Source organism: Bidens hawaiensis, unplaced genomic scaffold, assembly GCF_021521415.1.
Source record: "Bidens hawaiensis isolate Kalapana, Puna unplaced genomic scaffold, B.hawaiensis_p1.1 tig00000760_1, whole genome shotgun sequence".
Lineage (NCBI taxonomy): Eukaryota > Viridiplantae > Streptophyta > Magnoliopsida > Asterales > Asteraceae > Bidens > Bidens hawaiensis.
In genome coordinates this window covers 3,139,332-3,148,008 of record NW_027491043.1, presented here as the reverse complement: position 1 = coordinate 3,148,008, position 8,677 = coordinate 3,139,332, and positions in this window count along the sequence as shown.

Genomic DNA, 8,677 nt, shown 5'->3' with positions numbered 1-8,677 from the left:
TGGCGGTGGTGGTGTAAAGGAACCCAACCTAACCCTGATAACCGTCCTTGGGTCGCCAGAATGAGAGAAGTGGCGGCGATGGTGGGGTGGTGTGAGTGGTAGGGTTTAATAATAATAATAATAATAATAATAATAATAATAATAATAATAATAATAATACTCACTTTAATTAAAAGAGATAGTAAGAAAATAAACCGAGACCCGACTCGCTTAGAGCTCGTTAACTTAGGAAGCTCGTATGAACATTTAAATGAAAAGGTACATTGGACGAGCGGCTAACTTATAAAAATACGAACCTAAACCAAGTGAATGTAAACCGAATACGAGAACCAACCCATTAAGAAGGGAATGAGAAATTAACCAAGCATGAATCGAATATAAACTCAATACGAACATGAACTCGCTTAAGGAAACATAAATGCGTTGAGAACATGAGTTAATAATAATGAAGTGAATATAATATAAATATATAATAACAATAAATAAGATTAAGTATATTAAGTTAACATGAACAGTTTAAGAAGATTATATGTGGTTCGGTTAACTTGAAAGTTAACCCCGTTAACTTTCAAGTTAACCCCGTTAACTTAAGAAATGAATAACAAGAGATTATAGAGATTAATACGTTTATGTTATTAAACAGTTAGTCGAGCACAGTTGAAGAAAGGCATTACTATTAATTCGGAGAGAAATCGTCTGCAGGTGAGTTCTAGCCCCCTTCATCTGTGACGTTTCGGGGCTGTGTGCATACTCCTATGTGATAGTTAATACACTTATCCTAAGTGATAAGTGTATGATTATTTATTTTGAATGCTAATATTGAATGTTGTATGAATGTGCGTATATAAATATAATTATTATATATGCAATTGAAAGATTTGTAGTATGCACGTATGAAGTAAACGTATGGATGACTGATGGGACTTGTATGGTTGTATGGTTAAGCGAGACAAAGGGACCAGACCCTAATAATATCTGAGATTGTGATAGAAGGGACCAGACCCTAGTAATATCTGAGATTGAGATAGAGGAACGAGACCCTAATAATATTTGAGATAGTAGGGACAAGACCCTAATAATATCTGAGATTAGAGGGATCGGACCATATTAATAACTGGGATTGAAGGGACCGAACCCAAATAATATTCAAGATAGTAGAAGTTGGATAGTTTACGGTATATCATAGGAAATTAGGAAAGAAAGTGTGTAAAGACGTATGCATGTAGGTAAAGTATATATGAAAGAGTAATAGTAAGCAAAGAACGAAATACGTATCTTCGGACGCGTATACGTATGAACGTGAATGTATTGTATGCTAATAGATTAACTAGAACTCACTCAGCGTAGCTGACTTTTAGTATGCACGTAGTTGAGTAGGATGAGACAGGTTGTATGAGGGAGACACATGGTAAATAAACGAAGATTGGCATCGAAGAAAATAAGAGTCATGTGTTATTTATATTTATGTTAAGACGTATGTTAATTCAGTTTAAATACAAAGTGTTTAAGTTATGTAAGAATGGTTGACTTTTATTCTGAGAAATGTTTTAATTAACCTCTGACTTTACGAATTATGTGAAAGAGTAAATCCAACCAGCGTGAAAGTAGGGCACCCGGGTTCGGGGGCCTTACAGGTTGGTATCAGAGCATAAGTTCGAGAGAATAAGAATCCTACATGCTTAGAATCGAACATAGAATGGGACGAAAAGAAGATAGAATGAAGATGCCAGTCAGAGAATGCCATGTGTCACTCAAGCAAGCTTAATACGTGAATTTCCTAACATATAATGTAGGGATAAGTAAGGAAAGTTATATGAATTGTTAGTGATAGAATTACTTGTTTGTATTTGAAATGTTTGATGTTCTGACTCCTTTAAGTAGAACCAAGCACAAGTAGACTCACGAAAGGAAGTGTATAGGACACGGAAAGTGACGTGAGTAGCTAATCCCAGCTGGCCACTGCTATTACCTGCAAACTTACTATCCTTGTACTAAATAGTTCCTCACGTGACGATGTTTGTGTTTTCCCTTTAGGATTTAGATGTCTAGTACTAAGACTACTAGACAAGGAGGACGCAAGGGACGCCGTGGTAGGCCACGTGTTAACCGAATACCCTCCGAGGAACCCATTACTGAGCCCAGTGAAGAACGAAGCAAGACTGTGAGAGAAGAAAAGTATCAGCTAGATCCTGCTATTCAATTTTCGATTACTCAAGCTGTTGCTGCTGTAGTGAAGAATCTCCAATCAGACAAGTCTACTGAAAGCCGTACTAAGACTGTTGAGGAGACTGAGGAGGTAGTAAGAAGGACACTGATACTGGGAATGAGGCATCAAGCGAGGATCGTTCTGTGAAGTTGAATGAGGGAAAGAGAGGACGAGGTGGTTGCAACTACAGAACCTTCAAAGGTTGTGACCCACCTAAGCTAACTGGTATTGGTGACGCAATCGCTACCCTTCAGTGGATAACCGCAATGGATAAGGTTATCTACATTAGTGAGTGCCTTCCAGATGGATAAGGTTATCCACATTAGCGAGTGCCGTCCCGACCAAGCCGTGGGCTTCGCTACTTAGTCGTTCGGTGATAAAGCTATGTTCTGGTGGGAAACTGTTGAATAAAGAAAGAATGCTACTGAAATCAAGGCCATGAGGTGGGATGATCTGAGAAAGATGGTAATGAGGAAGTTTTGTGCTGATGCCGAGGTCGAGAGAGCAGAGATGAGGTTTCTGAATTTGAAAGCGGGAAAGATGACACACCGTGAGTACACTACTGAGTTTAACCGTATGTCCAGACTCGTGCCCGAAATGGTAAGAATCAAGTGTTATGTCATAGGACTGCCACCGAACGTCCGCACACTGGTCAGGGCAAGTAGACCTGCTATCGCGGAAGTGGTTTACGAGGACTTGGCACTGAATGAAGCGGTAGTTGAGGTGAAGAATGACAAGAAGTGGGATAATTAAGGGAAGAGGCACAGTACTCAGCTGTGGAACCCAATAGACAAGAAACGCGAGGTGTGGGAGAAGGATTTGTGTCAGACTTGTGGGAAATTGCATGGTGGTGAGTGCAAGTGGGGAAAAGGTAATGATGTCTGCCATAAGTGTGGAAAGGCTCATGATGGAGAGTGTAGACTGGGATCGAATGCATGCTACAAGTGTGGGAAAATGGGACATTATGCTCCAGAGTGTACTGCTAAACCCGCGTGTAACAAGTGCGGGAAGACAAGTCACTTTGCGAAGGAGTGTAATGAAGGTGAAGCTGAAGGTAGTGGAAATTTTTTATAACGGGTTGGGTTTTTAAGTTTGAAAAATGACGAATGCTACACTTTGTAACATGTAATTAATGTGTTTGTTACACAAATAAAAACAATTAACATACAATATAACAACTTAATATAACAACTTACTGAAATAAAACACTCTTTCTGGTATGAATTTGCATTTTATGTATGAATGTATAGTAAATCAAATCGAATTATTAATAGGTAATGGGAATGCACATTAACAAACAGTTTGACCAAGAAGTCAACTTGACTTTACAGTTTGACAAATTATTTTTGTATCATAAATGATATCGAATATAATTTTTGCCATCGCAAATACTTGTACCATAACAAACCGACCCGCTACCGATCGAATTCCTGTTACGTCCGCGCCACAACACGCGGGCTCTTTGCTAGTTATAATAAACCCTCAAACTCATCTCTTCCACTAGACCAAAAATAGTTCTACAAGATATTGAGAGAGCAGAAAGAGAATCTAAAAGGAAAGTTGGAAACACCGGCTCCAAACATCATCAAACCTCAATTAGTAAAGCATTGAGGATAATATTTGGTAAAGATTAACTGTAGCAAAGGTTTAAACCGACTCCAATCATCATCAAATCTCATCTAAAAGATTCGGTTTGGTTCGGTTTAAGGAACGATTTCACTAAAAAGCTTCATTAACGGTTTTTCATGGGACTACAAAGGATTGATAATTGAGGTATATGGAATTTAATCAGAAAGTTTTGATGCTGATTTATTTTCCATATTAATCAAAGAAACAAGCTTTGGTGTTCGACTTTCGGTGATATCAACCTTTGACTTCATCTTTCGATCGATTCATACACATTCCGGGTAAGTTGTTTGCTGTAAACCATTCATTAATATTCCTTATTCAATAACCCTCAATCAATTTCTGATATTGAGGGGTATTGATGGGTCAATTTGACTAAAACTCGTTCAAGGGCATGTTGGTTAACAAGTTTGACTAATCAATTTCTTATGCTTTTGGTTGAAACCGAATTTCGGTCTAGAAGACTTTTATTTTTTCAGAGATTTTAAGGCTACTGACCAAAACCAGACTTTCGATTCGCTGTTCGGATTCTGGTCAGTACCAGAAATCCGTTTGGAACGATTCCGGCGGCAATGTTTTCGGTTTTACTCATATTTATTTATCTCAAAGTTTTAGGTTTATTTGACTCATTTCGTTCGACGCGTTAGATGACGATTCACTTATTTATTTATCATTTATTCTTATTCATTTCGTTCGACGCGTTAGAAAGACCTCAGGGAACTTAATGAAGACTATTTCTATGTTATTTTGTTTGGAATTATCTACTTGTTTTTGGGTTGGATAATTTGTTGACATTAATTTGAATAATTAATTTAATAGATATTGTCATATTTATTTTATGATAGTACCTTTAAGCTATGAACAACCGGTTCGTGCCCCGGCATTTTCGCCGTAGGTTGGGGTGTGACATCGCATAACATAGTTTTCAATTAAGTGTTGGGATTTAAGTGAAAACTTTGGCCATGCAATTACTTTAGTGAGATTGCTTAGTTGTTCGAAATCTCTTGTTTGCGACTACCAAATTAATGCGAGCGTTGTAGCGTGTGAATACTTGGTCAATGAGAGAATTTTCATAGGCTCTCTAGTTTAGGTGAAGTGATTACTTTGACGTTATAATATAGAATGTAAAATGACAAGATGAAGTAGTTACTTCTGGATAAGGGTTTGAGTAAGGAAGAATAGTATTAGGATTAGAAGCTCGAAGGCCAGATGACTTCCAGATTTTTTTTTACATGTTTTGAGGTACTGTGCATACTAATTTGGGTTATATGATTTCCATACAATGCAAATGTTTCTGAAGTATGCTGTTATAAGTCAATTCATGTTTTAGGTCAACGTTGGCCCTCATGGTCTTACGTTGCCCATCGTGGTTTATGATAGCTATGAGAAAGGGCTAACGCCTTTGTGTTATTGTCTCCAACTGTGCAATCAGGTAATGTTGAATGGTGACGATCATTGGTACGGGCGATCAAGACCTCATATGATGTAAGGCCCCGAACCCCGGGAACCCTACAGTTGGTATTCATACAAAATACTTGTAAAAATATTTAAACTTGAAAATAATTTATTTCATTAAAAGAACCAATTCAGAGTATAATTCAGCGGAAGACATAAATAATAAAATAAGTTCCCAAAAACCCCAGGAAATTATGCCCAAAACCAATTTAAAAATATTTTATAAAACTTTTTAAAATAAAATGTTCAATAATAAAATCTTCCATCCACGTATGCCCTTCACCGTCCAGGTAGCTTCGTGCACGTCCAAGAGATAAGGCATCCTCCTCCTAACCTGAAACTCACACTAACATGCACACAAAGTTAGCTTGAGCTGAGTGAGTTTAAGTTTTAATAAATAGCATGAATAATAAATATCATAATAATCATTCCAAAGGTTATCAAATATAAAAGGAGTACACCAGTTAAACCATCATCATTGGTAAACAATCATTCCTATATATATATATATATACACATACATATATATAAACATCCTTATAAGTACAATCCTATATATATATAATTATATATATAAAACATCCAAGTAATAACATCAGGGTCGAGCAAACGTACAACCCAAACACGTAACATCTCATCAACGTATGCAAACACAAAGTTGGCATATGTAACATCCGTAGTCGATACGACTACAACATCGCCAAATATTGGCCATACAATAATATATATATATACATACCATAACATCCCAAGGCCAACTATATACTAGCAATCCTATATAAAATAGTTTAAACGTTTCATCAAGCAATTCGCTTAGGTGTGCATGCTAACCCAAAAACTTAAAAATAATTAAAAGGGGCATCATGAACTCACCTGAAATCACCCAAACACCAGCAACGAGCTAGGGAATCTCTAAGTGCACACTCACAAGCAAGAGCCTGTAATTTGTACACAACACGTTACTAAGCTAGCCCGTAATTACACACTCGCCTAACGGACCGTCCAAACCCAATAGTTTTAACCCGAGGCCTAGCCCATACTCAATTACTTTACCTCAACCCCTAATACCTTTCAATTGACCAAACCCACCCTACGATCATGGTCGGGGCTAACCATGAGGCACAATTCACCCGTTGGTATGCAAATCGAGTCGAATACGCGCGTAGTAAATCCTTAAACCAATTACCAAGCAAATCAGCCCCAAATGGACCAAATTCCCAACTTAACATGCTCATGTATCATAATTATGTCACACGAGTCGATATGGTTGGCGGTTCCTTTACACAACCCTCAAATTAACGTTTAAACGACAATTCGCGCACAACCGACTCGATCGACTAATCCCCAACCAAATCAGCCCCGATTACAAAAAAAAAAAAAAAATTTCCGAAGCCCTTAAATCCCTCTAGGGCTATGAAAACTGATTCGGTTGGTAATTCAATCGGTTAACGCATCAAACTCAACAAGTGACGATTCTACACTCATTGAACCCTAGTTTTCGAACTCCAATCAATTGACCAACCTAAACACCTTCAATGACCCCGAAATTTTAATATGATGTAAATGTCATACCTGGGAGTCCTTCTACACCAGAAGCCCCAATTTTTATCCACGGGAAGCGGGTCAATTGAACCCTAGCCGAAAACTGTCATACGAAACGAATAGGCAAAATTGAGTATCGAAACAACTAGGATTGGACAAAGGGAGTATTGGGGATTGTAGTACATACCTTGAATCACTTCTAGATGCCTTGGAATTGCTCAAAAGTCGAAGAACAAGGGGGGGGGGGCCTGCCTATTTGCGCCGATCGGACCACAAGGAAAAGGGTTTAGGGTTTTTTTTTATGTTATAAAATAATAACTTTCATTCTAGCCCCTCTAGTATAAATTATATGGCATCTTGGAAGAAAATTTAAGCGATTAAACGTACTGGGATGACGTAAAGGCTTCCGAGGAACGTCGGTTAAATCCCGAGAATTATACATACTTTACAAGCTTCCAATCTTTGAACCGAGATTAACGGGTGTTACATATGAAGTATGGGTAGATCTAGAAAACTAAACTTTTTATTTAACCTGTCATACCCCAACCTAACGACGGAACATGCTAGGGCGTTACAATATTTGTATCATAGATCGAAAGGCACTAAATAATTGTAGTGACAATAACTAATTAATTTATTACTATCAAAGTACACACGTGTTCACAAAATCAAAATAACCAAAGCATTACATCAAACTTAATAGAAATTGTTCATTGTTTTGTTAAATCCTAAGGAATAACTAGTGCCTTCAAACTTTATTTCAATCATCCCATGTAGTAACTTGCGATATTCATAAAAATAGACAAATCTATCAATATATTGTTGATCAAATAATTACAATTTGAAATATATTCATGATACTAACATCAATAATTCCTTGTGATAATATGCATTACTTCAACTAGCATAACAATTAAATAAAAGTTTTCTTTTCACCCGAATCGCATAGATATCGAGCTACTCTGACGGCTTATGATCATACTATGATCATAATGATGAGATACTAACCAACCATAAAACTGTAACACATAGTCAAATAGCATGTAACAACTAATCGAACAATATCACAATATGCAAATAATGGGATTGAGTTTATAATGTACTTGATTAAATAAATAAGCTTGAGTTTTGCATGCATAAAGCCCCTAAAACAAAATATGAAAAAGGGCGTGATTACTCACCATAGAGCTATAGACAAGTTAAATAAGACGATGATGTTAATAAGCGAGCTGAGTCAACTTAAGAAGATAAACCAACAATTCTCACAAAAAATAATATAATTAAAAATGAGCATTTAGCAACCGAAATCACATGAAAACTCCATATGGTTCTCAAGTTATGATAAAAACAAGATTTAAGTGAGCTGAGACGGGTAAGAATCTGAACAGTGAATGTGAAATGTGAAACAAAGCTAAAACTCTTCTGGAGCAAAAGCTAATTTTAATCAGAAAGTGATGTAATCGAAATTCCCCAATTTTTGTTACTTTATTAACCCTAAAAGCCTAAAACGAAACTGAGTTATTAAATCACCTCAATCAATGAAACTGATTGAGGGCTTTTATTTAAAATATCAAAATGAACATCTTATATGTTCAACACTTACTTGGAAAGTGTATGGAATGAGTAGGAATCGGAAAGCCCAACACTTGGACTTCTTGAACGTAAACCGTCAAGAACTTGAGCAATTAAGCTCCAAAAACAAGAACTATAGGTAAAATAAGTTGGGGTAATCATTTAGCAGAAGCCAAGGGTCGTTTATATAGCCTTAATTGTCTTGGAGAAAATGAAGTCATAACGGGCATTAACTGTAAATCAAACAAGTTTGGAAGAAAATCACCAAAAATCATG